The following is a 16,526-nucleotide window of genomic DNA, read 5'->3' as shown; positions in this document are numbered from 1 at the left end:
ATGGGTTTGTAGCCATGGCAACCCCAACACGACCACATCATGCAGATTATGCAACACCAGAAAGCGAATAACTTCCTGATGTGCAGGAGCCATGCACATGGTCAGCTGGGCCCAGTATTGAGGTTTATTCTTGGCCAAAGGTGTAGCATCAATTCCTCTCAATGGAATAGGACACCGCAAAGGCTCCAAGAAAAACCCACAACGTTTAGCATAATCCAAATCCATCAGATTCAGGGCAGCGCCCGAATCCACAAACGCCATGACAGAAAACGACGACAAAGAGCATATCAAGGTAATGGACAGAAGGAATTTGGACTGTACAGTACCAATGACGGCAGACCTAGCGGACCGCTTAGTGCGCTTAGGACAATCAGAAATAGCATGAGTGGAATCACCACAGTAGAAACACAGACCATTCAGACGTCTGTATTCCTGCCGTTCAACTCTAGTCATAGTCCTATCGCACTGCATAGGCTCAGGTTTAACCTCAGGCAGTACCGCCAAATGGTGCACAGATTTACGCTCGCGCAAGCGTCGACCGATCTGAATGGCCAAAGACAAAGACTCATTCAAACCAGCAGGCATAGGAAATCCCACCATGACATCCTTAAGAGCCTCAGAGAGACCCTTTCTGAACAAAGCTGCCAGCGCAGATTCATTCCACTGAGTGAGTACTGACCATTTCCTAAATTTCTGACAATATACTTCTATATCATCCTGACCCTGGCACAAAGCCAGCACATTTTTCTCAGCCTGATCCACTGAATTAGGCTCATCGTACAGCAATCCGAGCGCCAGGAAAAATGCATCGACACTACTCAATGCAGGGTCTCCTGGCGCAAGAGAAAATGCCCAGTCTTGAGGGTCGCCGCGCAAAAAAGAAATAATAATCAAAACCTGTTGAATAGGATTACCAGAAGAATGAGGTTTCAAGGCCAGAAATAGCTTACAATTATTTTTGAAACTTAGAAACTTAGTTCTATCTCCAAAAAACAAATCAGGAATAGGAATTCTTGGTTCTAACATAGATTTCTGATCAATAGTATCTTGAATTTTTTGTACATTTATAACGAGATTATCCATTGAAGAGCACAGACCCTGAATATCCATGTCCACACCTGTGTCCAGAATCACCCAAATGTCTAGGGGGGAAAAAAAAAAGTGAACACAGAGCAGAAAAAAAAAAAAAATGATGTCAGAACTTTTTCTTTCCCTCTATTGAGAATCATTAGTTAGGCTCCTTGTACTGTTATGTTTGCTAATGACAGGTGTTATGAAGGCAATCCAGAAACACAGTGTGCTTAGCGATCAGAGCGCACACAGTGATCTGACAAATACCCAAAAATACAAGAACGAGCTCTGAGACGTGGAAACTCTGTAGACTGCACACCTGATCCTATCCTAAACACAACTAAAAGCGGCTGTGGATTGCGCCTAACAACTACCTAGGCAACTCGGCACAGCCTAAGAAACTAGCTAGCCTGAAGATAGAAAAATAGGCCTGACTTGCCCCAGAGAAATTCCCCAAAGGAAAAGGCAGCCCCCCACATATAATGACTGTGAGTAAGATGAAAAGACAAAACGTAGGGATGAAATAGATTCAGCAAAGTGGGGCCCGATATTCTAGGACAGAGCGAGGACAGTAAAGCGAACTTTGCAGTCTACAAAAAACCCTAAAGCAAAACCACGCAAAGGGGGCAAAAAAAAACCACCGTGCCGAACCAACGGCACGGTGGTACACCCTTTGCGTCTCAGAGCTTCCAGCAAAACAAAAGACAAGCTGGACAGAAAAAAAGCAACAAAAAAGCAAAAAGCACTTAGCTATACAGAGCAGCAGGTCACAGGAACAATCAGGAGAAGCTCAGATCCAACACTGAAACATTGACAAGGAGCAAGGATAGCAGCATCAGGCGGAGTTAAGTAATGAAGCAGTTAACGAGCTCACCAGAACACCTGAGGGAGGAAGCTCTGAAGCTGCAGTACCACTTGTGACCACAGGAGTGAATTCAGCCACAGAATTCACAACAGTTTAGGTTGTTCTGAAGCCACTCCTTTGTTATTTTAGCTGTGTGCTTAGGGTCATTGTCTTGTTGGAAGGTGAACCTTTGGCCAAGTCTAAGGTCCAGAGCACTCTGGAAGAGGTTTTCATCCAGGATATCTCTGTACTTGTCCACATTCCTATTTCCTTCTATCACAACCAGTTGTCCTGTCCCTGCAGCTGAAAAACACCCCCATAGCATGATGCTTCCACCACCATGTTCAGGGGCGGGCTGGGCCGGGGGGGCAGAAATGCATATGCCCCCCGGGCCGGTGTCTAAGCAGCTGCACAGGGCCACTGGAGGACTGGCAGTGACTGTAATACATAGCGCACCTGTAGTGTGTGGTGGTGTCATCCCGCCAGCAGCCCTGACATGCAGGCTGCAGGGGTATGTGATGAGCAAGCTCCTATGCACCACTGCCACTCTGAGGGAGAGAGCCAGCAGCCAAGATGAAAGGTCAGCATACCGGCATACGGGCCTGTGTGTGCACGGAGCTCCGGCTTCTCCTGCTCTTATCTGCTATCCCGGCAGAGAAGGAGAGACGGGGGAGGTGCCGGGGCCCGGGACAGTGCAGAGCTGTGAGCAGGAGAAACTGAAGAGCTGCACTTGGACATCAGCCGCCTCTGCACCACAGAGGAGAGTGTGTGATGTGTGTATGAGATAACTGGTGTGTGTGATGTGTGTATGAGGTAACTGGTGTGTGTGTGTGAGCTGCGTGCGTGTGTGTTTGAGGTAACTGGTGTCTGTATGAGGTAATTGGTGTGTGTGTGAGCTGTGTGCGTGTGTGTGTGAGCTGTGTGCGTGTGTGTGAGCTGCGTGCGTGTGTGTGTGAGCTGCGTGCGTGTGAGAGCTGCGTGCGTATGTGAGAGCCGCGTGCGTGTGTGTGTGAGAGCTGCATGCGTGTGTGAGAGCTGCGTGCGTGTGTGTGAGAGCTGCTTGCGTGTGTGTGTGACAGCTGCGTGCGTGTGTGTGAGAGCTGCATGTGTGTGTCATTATACAGTGGGGCTGTGTGGGTATGTCATTATACAGTGGGGCTGTGCATGTGTGTGTGTGAGCTGCGTGCGTGTGTGTGTGAGCTGCGTGCGTGTGTGAGGTGCGTGTGTGAGCTGCATGCGTGTGTGTGTGAGCTGCGTGCGTGTGTGTGTAAGCTGCGTTCGTGTGTGTGTGAGCTGCATGTGTGTGTCATTATACAGTGGGGTTGTGCGTGTGCCTGTCATTATACAGTGGGGCTGTGCGTGTGTGTGTGTGTGTGTGTGAGCTGCGTGCGTGTGTGTGTGAGAGCTGCGTGCGTGTGTGTGTGAGAGCTGCGTGCGTGTGTGAGAGCTGCGTGCATGTGTGTGTGAGCTACGTGCGTGTGTGTGAGAGCTGCGTGCGTGTGTCATTATACAGTGGGCTTGTGCGTGTGCCTGTCATTATACAGTGGGGCTGTGTGGGTATGTCATTATACAGTGGGGCTGTGCGTGTGTGTGTGTGAGCTGCGTGCGTGTGTGAGCTGCGTGCGTGTGTGTGTGAGCTGCGTGCGTGTGTGTGTGAGCTGCGTGCGTGTGTGAGCTGCGTGTGTGTGTGAGCTGCGTACATGTGTGTGAGGTGCATGTGTGTGTGAGCTGCGTGCGTGTGTGTGTGAGCTGCGTGCATGTGTGTGAGCTGCGTGCATGCGTGTGTGTGTGTGAGCTGCGTGCGTGTGTGTGTGAGCTGCATGTGTGTGTCATTATACAGTGGGGTTGTGCGTGTGCCTGTCATTATACAGTGGGGCTGTGCGTGTGTGTGTGAGCTGCGTGCGTGTGTGTCTGAGCTGCGTGCGTGTGTGAGAGCTGCGTGCGTGTGTGAGAGCTACGTGCGTGTGTGTGAGAGCTGCGTGCGTGTGTGAGCTGCATGTGTGTGTCATTATACAGTGGGCTTGTGCGTGTGCCTGTCATTATACAGTGGGCTGTGTGGGTGTCATTATACAGTGGGGCTGTGCGTGTGTGTGTGAGCTGCGTGCGTGTGTGTGAGCTGCGTGCGTGTGTGTGAGCTGCGTGCGTGTGTGAGCTGCGTGCGTGTGTGTGTGTGAGCTGCGTGCGTGTGTGTGTGAGCTGCGTGCGTGTGTGAGCTGCGTGCATGTGTGTGTGAGCTGCGTGCGTGTGTGTGTGAGCTGCGTGCGTGTGTGTGAACTGCATGTGTGTGTCATTATACAGTGGGGCTGTGTGGGTATGTCATTATACAGTGGGGCTGTGCGTGTGTGTGTGAGCTGCGTGCGTGTGTGAGCTGCGTGTGTGTGTGAGCTGCGTGCGTGTGTGAGCTGCGTGCGTGTGTGAGCTGCGTGCGTGTGTGAGCTGCGTGCGTGTGTGTGAGCTGCGTGCGTGTGTGTGTGAGCTGTGTGTGTGTGAGCTGCGTGCGTGTGTGTGAGCTGCGTGCGTGTGTGTGAGCTGCGTGCATGTGAGCTGCATGCATGTGTGTGTGAGCTGTGCGCGTGTATGAGCTGCGTGCGTGTGTGTGAGAGCTGCGTGCGTGTGTGAGAGAGCTGCGTGCGTGTGTGTGTGAGAGCTGCGTGCGTGTGTGTGTAAGCTGCATGTGTGTCATTATACAGTGGGCTTGTGCGTGTGCCTGTCATTATACAGTGGGGTTGTGCGTGTGCCTGTCATTATACAGTGGGGTTGTGCGTGTGCCTGTCATTATACAGTGGGGTTGTGCGTGTGCCTGTCATTATACAGTGGGGCTGTGTGGGTATGTCATTATACAGTGGGTCTGTGCGTGTGTGTGTGAGCTGCGTGTGTGTGTGAGCTGCGTGCGTGTCATACAGTGGGGCCGTGCATATGTGTGTCATACAGTGGGGCTGTACGTGTGTGTCACTATACAGTGGGGCTGTGTGGCTATGTCATTATACAGTGGGGCTGTGCGTGTGTGTCATTATACAGTGGGGATGTGGGTGTGTGTATGTCATTATACAGTGGGGCTGTGTGTGTGTGTCATTATACAGTGGGGCTGTGTGTGTTTGTCATTATACAGTGGGGCTGTGCATGTGCCTGTCATTATACAGTGGGGCTGTGTGTGTGTCATTATACAGTGGGGCTGTGTGTGCGTGTGTCATTATACAGTGGGGCTGTGCATGTGCCTGTCATTATACAGTGGGGCTGTGTGTGTGTGTGTCATTATACAGTGGGGCTGTGCATGTGTGTCATTATACAGTGGGGCTGTGCATGTGTGTCATTATACAGTGGGGCTTTGCGTGTGTGTGTCATTATACAGTGGGGCTGTGCGTGTGTATGTCATACAGTAGGGCTGTGCATGTGTCTGTCATTATACAGTGGGGCTGTGCATGTGTCTGTCATTATACAGTGGGGCTGTGCGTGTGTCTGTCATTATACAGTGTGGCTGTGCATGTGTCTGTCATTATACAGTGGGGCTGTGCATGTGTCTGTCATTATACAGTGGGGCTGTGCGTGTGTCTGTCATTATACAGTGGGGCTGTGCGCGTGTGTGTGTGCATTCACTCTGTCATTCTTTGGACTGCAGACTTGTGCTTCTCACATTGCTGGCAGTGCTGTGGTCATTTGGCAGGTGTGTGGCTGTAAGTTTGTGATTTGCATACATGCGGTCACGTGCCAACTAGACTTGCATGGCCTAATGCAACTGTATTGAACAAGGCCCAAAACAGTCTAGTCGAAATGTGGCTGGGAATATATATATCGCATGCTTGCAGTCACAAGACCACCTGTTGCCGTCACCAGAGAATCTTCACAGCGCACGATATGAAGATTCACACATAGTGTCTGTAGACATGTAGCATAAGATCCGACAACCCCTTTAAGGATGAGCCGCTACTCATGGGCCACTGCTGTGTGCTTGCCCCCCAGGCCAAAATTTGCCAGTCAGCCCCTGACCATGTTTCACTGTTGGGATTGTATTGGGCAGGTGATGAGCAGTGACTGGTTTTCTACACACATACCACTTAGAATTATCACCAAAAAGGTCTATCTATTCAGACCAGAGAATCTTATTTCTCATAGTCTGGGAGTCCTACACGTGTTTTTTAGCAAACTCTATGCGGGCTTTCATATGTCTTGCACTGAGGAGAGGCATCCGTCGGGCCACTCTGCCATAAAGGCCCGACTGGTGGAGGGCTGTAGTTGACTTTGTGGAACTTTCTCCCATCTACCTACTGCATCTCTGGAGCTCAGCTACAGTGATCTTGAGGTTCTTCTTTACCTCTCATCAAGGCTCTTCTCCTGCAATTGCTCAGTTTGGCTGGACGGCCAGGTCTAAGAAGACTTCTGGTGGTCTCAAACTTCTTCCATTTAAAGATTATGGAGGCCACTGTGCTCTTAGGAACCTTGAGCACTGCAGAAATTCTGTTGTAACTTTGGCCAGATCTGTGCCTTGCCACAATTCTGTCTCTGAGCTCCTTGGCCATTTCCTTTGACCTTATGATTCTCATTTGGTCTGACATGCACTGTGAGCTGTGAGGTCTTATATAAACACGTGTATGCCTTTCCAAATCAAGTCCTATCAGTTTAGTTAAACATGCTATGTGCACATGTCCGGAATTGCTGCGGCAATTTCCGGAACTCCCTGCCGTGGGAGTTGCATTTTCCTGCATTTTCCTGCTAAACACTAGCGTTTTGCAAGCGTAATTAGCTTGCAGAATCCTAGCGTTTTCCAAGCAATCTGTAGCATCGCTTGGAAAACTGATTGACAGGTTGGTCACACTTGCCAAACATAGTGTTTGACAAGTGTGAGCAACTTTTTACTATTGATGCTGCCTATGCAGCATTAATAGTAAAAAGATAGAATGTTAAAAATAATAATAATAAAGAAAAAATAAAAAAATGGTTATTCTCACCTTTCGACGGCTCCCGATCTCCTCAGCGGTGCACGCGGCGGCTTCGTTTCCATGGATACTTTGCACGAAGGACCTTTGTGATGTCACGATCACATGACCGCGACGTCATCCCAGGTCCTTTATGCAAAGCATCCCTGGGAAGGTAAGCCGCCGCGTACACTGCTGAGAGGCGGGAGGACTTCGGGGGCCATTGGAAGATAAGTATATCAATATTTTTTATTTTCATTTTTTTTTAACAATTATATGGTGCCCAGTCCGTGGAGGAGAGTCTCCTCTCCTCCATCCTGGGTACCATCCGCACATGATCCGCTTATTTCCCGCATGGTGGGCATAGCCCCATGCGGGAAGTAAGCGGATCAGTGCATTCCTATGTATGCCTATGTATGCATTCCTATGCCTACCGCCTCAATGCATTAACCTAACGATCCCTGTGTAGCCTATTTAAAAAAAAAAAAAAATCAGGTTCCTCGCATTATGTTCTCATTCACTTTATGCAGTTATTAGCCATCTGTGTCTGTCCTGTTACATACTTAGGCAGTTAACTGGTTCATGCAGCTTTACATGAACACCCGAGCCTTACACTATGGCTGGTCCGAATAACTAAAGCTTTTCCTCATAGTTTGTAAGCTTGCGAGCAGGGCCCTCATTCCTCATGGTACAGGTCCTTCTCAAAAAATTAGCATATAGTGTTAAATTTCATTATTTACCATAATGTAATGATTACAATTAAACTTTCATATATTATAGATTCATTATCCACCAACTGAAATTTGTCAGGTCTTTTATTGTTTTAATACTGATGATTTTGGCATACAACTCCTGATAACCCAAAAAACCTGTCTCAATAAATTAGCATATCAAGAAAAGGTTCTCTAAACGACCTATTACCCTAATCTTCTGAATCAACTAATTAACTCTAAACACATGCAAAAGATACCTGAGGCTTTTATAAACTCCCTGCCTGGTTCATTACTCAAAACCCCCATCATGGGTAAGACTAGCGACCTGACAGATGTCAAGAAGGCCATCATTGACACCCTCAAGCAAGAGGGTAAGACCCAGAAAGAAATTTCTCAACAAATAGGCTGTTCCCAGAGTGCTGTATCAAGGCACCTCAATGGTAAGTCTGTTGGAAGGAAACAATGTGGCAGAAAACGCTGTACAACGAGAAGAGGAGACCGGACCCTGAGGAAGATTGTGGAGAAGGACCGATTCCAGACCTTGGGGAACCTGAGGAAGCAGTGGACTGAGTCTGGTGTGGAAACATCCAGAGCCACCGTGCACAGGCGTGTGCAGGAAATGGGCTACAGGTGCCGCATTCCCCAGGTAAAGCCACTTTTGAACCATAAACAGCGGCAGAGGCGCCTGACCTGGGCTACAGAGAAGCAGCACTGGACTGTTGCTAAGTGGTCCCAAGTACTTTTTTCTGATGAAAGCAAATTTTGCATGTCATTCGGAAATCAAGGTGCCAGAGTCTGGAGGAAGACTGGGGAGAAGGAAATGCCAAAATGCCTGAAGTCCAGTGTCAAGTACCCACAGTCAGTGATGGTGTGGGGTGCCATGTCAGCTGCTGGTGTTGGTCCACTGTGTTTCATCAAGGGCAGGGTCAATGCAGCTAGCTATCAGGAGATTTTGGAGCACTTCATGCTTCCATCGGCTGAAATGCTTTATGGAGATGAAGATTTCATTTTTCAGCACGACCTGGCACCTGCTCACAGTGCCAAAACCACTGGTAAATGGTTTACTGACCATGGTATTACTGTGCTCAATTGGCCTGCCAACTCTCCTGACCTGAACCCCATAGAGAATCTGTGGGATATTGTGAAGAGAAAGTTGAGAGACGCAAGACCCAACACTCTGGATGAGCTTAAGGCCGCTATTGAAGCATCCTGGGCCTCCATAACATCTCAGCAGTGTCACAGGCTGATTGCCTCCATGCCACGCCGCATTGAAGCAGTCATTTCTGCCAAAGGATTCCCGACCAAGTATTGAGTGCATAACTGAACATTATTATTTGATGGTTTTTTTGTTTGTTATTAAAAAACACTTTTATTTGATTGGATGGGTGAAATATGCTAATTTATTGAGACAGGTTTTTTGGGTTATCAGGAGTTGTATGCCAAAATCATCAGTATTAAAACAATAAAAGACCTGACAAATTTCAGTTGGTGGATAATGAATCTATAATATATGAAAGTTTAATTGTAATCATTACATTATGGTAAATAATGAAATTTAACACTATATGCTAATTTTTTGAGAAGGACCTGTATCTGTTTTGAACTGTATTTCTGTTATGCTGTAATGTCTATTGTCTGTACAAGTCCCCTCTATAATTTGTAAAGCGCTGCGGAATATGTTGTCGCTATATAAATAAAAATTATTATTATATTATTATTATGTATGCGGAATCCCCGCGATTCTGCAAAATTAATGAATATGCTGCGTTTTTTTCCGGAATGCATTTCCACTCGGAAAAAAGGCAGCATGTGCACAAAAATTGCGGATTGCATTCTAATAATAGGATGCTTAATGTATGCGTTTTTTCTTAGGTTTTATCGCGTTTTTATAGCAAAAAAACATGAAAAATCTGGAACATGTGCACACAACCTTAAGGAGGATCACAAGGAAATGAACAGCAGGAGACTTAAATATGAGTGTCTGAGCAAAGGGTCTGAATACTTATGACCATGTGATAGTTCGGTTTTTCTTTTTTATTAAATTTGCAAACATTTCTGTTTTTTTCAATCAAGATGGGGTGCAGAGTGTACATAAATGTGAAAAAATTAACTTTTTTGAATTTGCCAAATGGCTGCAATAAAACAAAGAGTGAAAAATTTAAAGGGGTCTGAATAATTTCAGTACCCACTGTAACAAGAAATCTGTCTGGAACTTTCATGGCTCACTTACCTGGTCTTCTGCTAATCTCTGAACAACCCGGTTTCTTGTAATGTCTGCAGTTGGTATGAGCAGAGCTAAGCTAAGTGTCATTACTAACATCTCTGCAGCTGTAGCCATCCTCTCACTATTCTGTCAGCTCTGCTGTATCCACCTCATCCACACTGACTGCCATGAGATGAAAGCTAAAAGTGTTTGTAATCACACTCAGCACTGCCCTATTTTACAGTAGGTGCAGAGATCAGGTCGGAGAGAAGACTGTCATTACCTCTCACAAAAGCAGGCAAGACGTTATTATGAGGTAATGAGTGCATCTTCATGCTTGAGTTTTTTAACGCAAAACTGGCTGGAATCGAGTGCGTACGCCATATTGCATTTGGAGAACCCCTGATGTACCTAATCAGTGAAACTCCCCTAAGTGACCCCATTTAGAAACTAGAGCCCTCAAGGAATGTATCTAGATGTGTGGTGAGCACCTTGAACCCCCAGGTGATTCACAGAAGTTTATAAAATTGAGCTGTGAAAATAAAAAATCTATTTTTTCCCCAAAAAAATGTTTTATTAGCTCCAATTTTTTATTTTCACAATGGTAGGAGAAATTGCACCATACAATTTCTCATGAGTGCACTGATAGCTCATATGTGGTTGAAAACTACTTTTGAGGCACATTGCAAAGTTCAGAAGGGAACGGTTACACTGAGGTGCCAGAACGGTGGTTACATTGGCCCTTGAGGTGCCAGAACAGTAGAAACCCCCATAAGTGATGTCATTTTACAAACTACACTTCCCAATTAATTCATCTAGGGGTGCAGTGAGCATACTGACATACATGTGCCTCACATAAATTTATACCATTGGGCGGTGAAGAAAGAATAATTACAGTTTTTACAGCTAAAATGTTGTTTTAGGCCCACATTTTTTATTTTTATAAGAGCTAATAGGAAAAAATAGACCTCTCAGTTTGTTGTGCAATTTCTACTGAGTGGGCCAATACGCTACATGTAATCAGGGACTACTTTTGAGGCACAGTGCAAAAGTAAAAAGGATTTTACTGTTCTGGTTTGTGGGTGCCATGACCTACTGGGAGAGCTCCTGAGGTGCTAGGACAGCAGAACTCTGCATAAGTGACCCTATGTTACAAGCTACACATTTCAACACATTCATCTAAAGGTGCACCCGGAAGAATCAATGGGCGAAATGTATGTTTGGGAGAGGGGGAACGCTTAATCCATCCAGATCTTCTCCAGTGGTCTATTGTGTCCAGGTAAGAGCATGATAATCTATTATTACGTAGTATATTGGATTTTATGATCCACCTTTTTAATGTACACTTTTGCACTTTTTTGCTTACCTACTCAATACCCTGGCTCTTTTTTATTATTATTATTAATAATACTGACTTCCATATACTTAAATATTTTCTTGTTTGATAAACTCTCTCTGGATAGGATTAGTATCCTCCCTACTGGATACTTTGTTTGATGTTTTAGTGCCTTTTTCTAAATTGTATTTTAATGGCTTAATAATAAAGTGTGTTTTATTATTAATACTATATATGGTTTTCTTCTTCTTTTGGCTACTTACCTTTATAAGTCAGAAATTGTTCGTATAGTCCCACAAGCTTATTAGACCATGCAATGCGCATGATCTAACCAAGCATGCTAGCCCTGGTGACCTGGATGTCATATGATGACATCGGGTCACCATGGGAACGATCGGCCCCTCACGATGACATCGCAGGGACGCTGATCGGAGGGGAGAGGGAGCCCCCTTCTCTCTGCTGCCTTCTATATGCTGTGATCAATATCGATCGCAGCATTTAGGGAGTTAACCCCTTCACGACATACGCCGTACTCCCCCTTTGATGTGGGCTCCGGCGGTGAGCCCACATCAAAGTCGCGACATGTCAGCTGTTTTGTACAGCTGACATGCGCGCAATAGCGGCGGGCGAAATCGCGATTCACCCGCCGCTATTAACCTGTTAAATGCCGCTGTCAAACGCTGACAGTGGCATTTAACTACCGCTTCCAGCCGCGCGGCCGGAAATGAGCGCATCGCCGACCCCCGTCACATGATCGGTCCTTGAGACCTCTATGGTTACTGATGCCGGCCTGCTGTGAGCGACCCACTGTGGTCGGTGCTCATAGCAAGCCTGCATTTCAGCTACATAACAGCGATCTAATGAGTGCTGCCAGCTTCTAGCCTCCCATGAAGGCTTCTGAAGCATGGCAAAAGTTTAAAAAATGTTTTTAAAAATATGAAAAAAATAAAAAATATATAAAAGTTTAAATCACCCCTCTTTCGCCCCATCCAAAATAAAACAATTTAAAAAAATCAAATCTACACATATTTGGAATCGCCGCGTTCAGAATCGCCCGATCTATCAATTAAAAAAAGCATTAACCTGATCGCTAAACAGGGTAGCGAGAAAAAAATTCAAAACGCCAGAATTACGTTTTCTTGGTCGCCACGACATTGCAGTAAAATGCAATAATTGGCGATCAAAAAAACGTATCTGCCCAAAGTGGTATCATTAAAAACGTCAGCTCGGCTGCAAAAAATAAGCCCTTACTTGACCCCAGATCACGAAAAATGGAGACGCTACGGGTATCGGAAAATGGCGCTTTTTTTTTTAGCAAAGTTTTGAATTTTTTTTCACCACTTAGATAAAAAATAACCTAGACATGTTAGGTGTCTATGAACTCATAATGACCTGGAGAATCATAATATCAGGTCAGTTTTAGCATTACGTGAACCTAACAAAAAAGCCAAACGAAAAATCAAGTGTGGGATTGCACTATTTTTGCAATTTCACCACACTTGGAATTTTTTTCCTATTTTCTAATACAAGACATGGTAAAGCCAATGGTGTCGTTCAAAAGTACAACTCATCCCGCCGAAAATAAGCCCTCATATAGTCATATTGATGGAATAATAAAAAAGTTATAGCTCTGGGAAGGAGGGGAGCGAAAAAGAAAACGCAAAAACGAAAAAGGGCCACAGCGTGAAGGGGTCAAACTGCCAGGAGCAGTACCAGGCACCGCTCCTGGCTGTGAGTGCCAGGTGTCAGCTGCACACCCGCCCATCGCTCGTGCATGTAAAAATCGCCAGGACAAATCCATATGTCCAAGGTCTTGAAGTACTTCCCAACCTGGACATATGGATATATCTAAGGTCGTAAAGTGGTTAAAGAGAACCTGTCACTTGCCATAAATATAAATATATTTTTACCCATTGTAATTACTGCAGTTCTCCTTAATCTGGAGTTATTCTTTACTAGATGGTGGCCCGATTCTAACGCATCGGGTATTCTAGAATATGCATGTCCACGTAGTATATTGCCCAGCCACGTAGTATATTGCCCAGCCACGTAGTATATTGCCCAGCCACGTAGTATATTGCCCAGTCACGTAGTATATTGCCCAGTCACGTAGTATATTGCCCAGCCACGTAGTATATTGCCCAGCCACGTAGTATATTGCCCAGTCACGTAGTATATTGCCCAGCCACATAGTATATTGGCCAGTCACGTAGTATATTGCCCAGCTACGTAGTATATTGCACAGCGATGTAGTATATTGCCCAGTCATGTAGTATATTGCCCAGTCATGTAGTATATTGCCCAGCCACATAGTATATTGCCCAGCCACATAGTATATTGCCCAGCCACATAGTATATTGCCCAGCCACATAGTATATTGCCCAGCCAAATAGTATATTGCCCAGCCACATAGTATATTGCCCAGCCACGTAGTATATTGCACAGCAACATAGTATACAGCACAGAGCCACGTAGTATACAGCAGACACGTAGTATATTGCGCAGCCACGTAGTATATTGCCCAGCCACATAGTATATTGCCCAGCCACATAGTATATTGCCCAGCCACATAGTATATTTCCCAGCTACGTAGTATATTTCCCAGCTACGTAGTATACAGCACAGAGCCACGTAGTATACAGCAGACACGTAGTATGTTGCCCAGCTACGTAGTATGTAGCCCAGTCACGTAGTATATTGCCCAGTCACGTAGTATATTGCCCAGTCACGTAGTATATTGCCCAGTCATGCAGTATATTGCCCAGTCACGCAGTATACAGCACAGACCCACGTAGTATACTGCCCAGTCACGTAGTATATTGTCCAGTCATGTAGTATATAACACTGCCCACACAGTATATAACACTGGCCACGTAATATCTAGCACAGCCCACACAGTACATAACACAGCCCACATAGTATGTAACACTGGCCAGGTAGTATACAGCACAGAGCCACGTGGTATATAATACAGCCCACGTAGTATATAGCAGTGTGGGCACCATATCCCTGTTAAAAAAAATAATAGTTCTATACTCACCCGCCGGGATCCAATCCAGCAAAGCTGTCCCGATGTGCGCGCGGCTGCCGCCATCTTCCGTTCCCAGGGTGCATTGCGAAATTACCCAGATGACTTAGCGGTCTCGCGAGACTGCTAAGTCTTCTGGGTAATTTCACAATGCATCGCTGGGAACGGAACATGGCGGCAGGCGCGATCTGCTCGGCGGACTACGGAGGGTGAGTATAGCAGGTTTTTTGTTTTTTTTTTAAATTATTTTTAACATTAAATTTTTTTACTATTGATGCCGCATAGGCAGCATCAATAGTAAAAAGTTTGGGACACACAGGGTTAATAGCGGCGGTAACGGAGTGCGTTACACGTGGCATAACGCGGTCCATTACCGCCGGCATTAACCCTGTGTGAGCGGTGACCGGAAGGGAGTATGCGGGCGCCGGGCAGTGACTGCGGGGAGTAAGGAGCGGCCATTTTCTTCCGGACTGTGCCCGTCACTGATTGGTCGTGGCTGTTTTGCCACGACCAATCAGCGACTTGGATTCCATGACAGACAGAGTCCGCGACCAATGAATATCCATGACAGACAGAAGGACAGACAGAAAGACGGAAGTGACCCTTAGACAATTATATAGTAGATACGTTCTCTGTATGTAAATCTAGCCTTTTTATACAAGTGGGTGTGGTCCTCAACTATTCTTCGAGGATGTCTCCTTAAAACACCACTTCAGTGGGGGGGTTTTTAGCGATGGAGTGACGTTTTAAATGAAAGCCCCTGCCCCCGGTCATATACTCACCCTCTGGCGTCTTCACTGCTCTTCAGCACTTCTCCGTACCTGCGGTGCCATCTTGTGAGCGCAGCTTCTGACTGTCTGGAAGTGAGAAGCTACATCACAAGCTCTCAATATAAAGTTTATAAGAGCCAGACCTCCGTGCTGCTCCATGAAACACTGGAGTTACCGACAGGACACTTTTCTTCGGAGAACGACAGTGGAAAACGATGAAGGTGATGGCAGGTGAGTACGAGATAGAGAGCAATGGAATTACATTTAAAGCACTACTCTAGCAGAGCAATAAAAAAAACACTGGAGTAGGGCTTTAAGGATCATGTCCAGTTGGCTAAAAAGATTAGATTTATAAACTGAGAAGAGTTGGCCATATCCGATGACTGGAGAATCACAAGAACAAAAAATAAACAATGCCAGGTTCAGAACAACAGTGATTTTTAACCCAGGTAAAAATAAATTACATATTTATGGCAAGTGACATGTCCTGTTTAAATTGCAGGAAGTTATAAACTGCTGCATTAAAATACAATTTAAACTTAAAGTTTGACATGAACAAATTAGAATAGAAGTGGAATAGAAATACTGATCTTAGTGCTTCGATGAACTTAAATGTTTGGGTTTATACAGGACGAAAAGAAATGTGATCAGTCAATGGCCAATCCAAATGCCCCTTGATTTTTTTGCTTCCACTCTCCTGTTTAAAGAGAACCTTTCACAAATTTTTTAAACTGTAATATAGAGAACTATGCGAGCGTGGTCATCTATCTCACATGACTGCGCTAAGAACGCCTCCTGCACTAACAGTAATACTAACACATAGTAGGTCTGCCATTTTCAGCTGTTCCTTCAATGCTCCTGACACTGATGCTGCTATCCACCTCTTCTCCCAGCACATTAATAACAGGAAGTGCCAGGAGGGATGCATTGACATGGTAATCGTGGAAGACTTTATCTGTCTCACATGATCTCATGCAATCACGACTATCTTTCATCACATCCTCTTATTAACATATCGGGAGGCAAATAGCAGAATCTAAAGGTACCGTCACACTTAGCGACGCTGCAGCGATACCGACAACGATCCGGATCGCTGCAGCGTCGCTGTTTGGTCGCTGGAGAGCTGTCACACAGACCGCTCTCCAGCGACCAACGATGCCGGTAACCAGGGTAAACATCGGGTTACTAAGCGCAGGGCCGCGCTTAGTAACCCGATGTTTACCCTGGTTACCATCCTAAAAGTAAAAAAAAACAAACACTACATACTTACCTACAGCCGTCTGTCCTCCAGCGCTGTGCTCTGCACTCCTCCTGTACTGTCTGTGTGAGCACAGCGGCCGGAAAGCAGAGCGGTGACGTCACCGCTCTGCTGTCCGGCTGACCGACGCTCACAGCCAGTACAGGAGGAGAGCAGAGCACAGCGCTGGAGGACAGACGGCTGTAGGTAAGTATGTAGTGTTTGTTTTTTTTTACTTTTAGGATGGTAACCAGGGTAAACATCGGGTTACTAAGCGCGGCCCTGCGCTTAGTTACCCGATGTTTACCCTGGTTACCAGTGAAGACATCGCTGAATCGGTGTCACACACGCCGATTCAGCGATGTCTACGGGGAGTCCAGCGACTAAATAAAGTTCTGGACTTTCTTCCCCGAC

Source organism: Ranitomeya imitator, chromosome 3 (assembly GCF_032444005.1).
Source record: "Ranitomeya imitator isolate aRanImi1 chromosome 3, aRanImi1.pri, whole genome shotgun sequence".
Classification (NCBI taxonomy): Eukaryota; Metazoa; Chordata; class Amphibia; order Anura; family Dendrobatidae; genus Ranitomeya; species Ranitomeya imitator.
Note: the sequence above shows the minus strand (reverse complement) of the source record.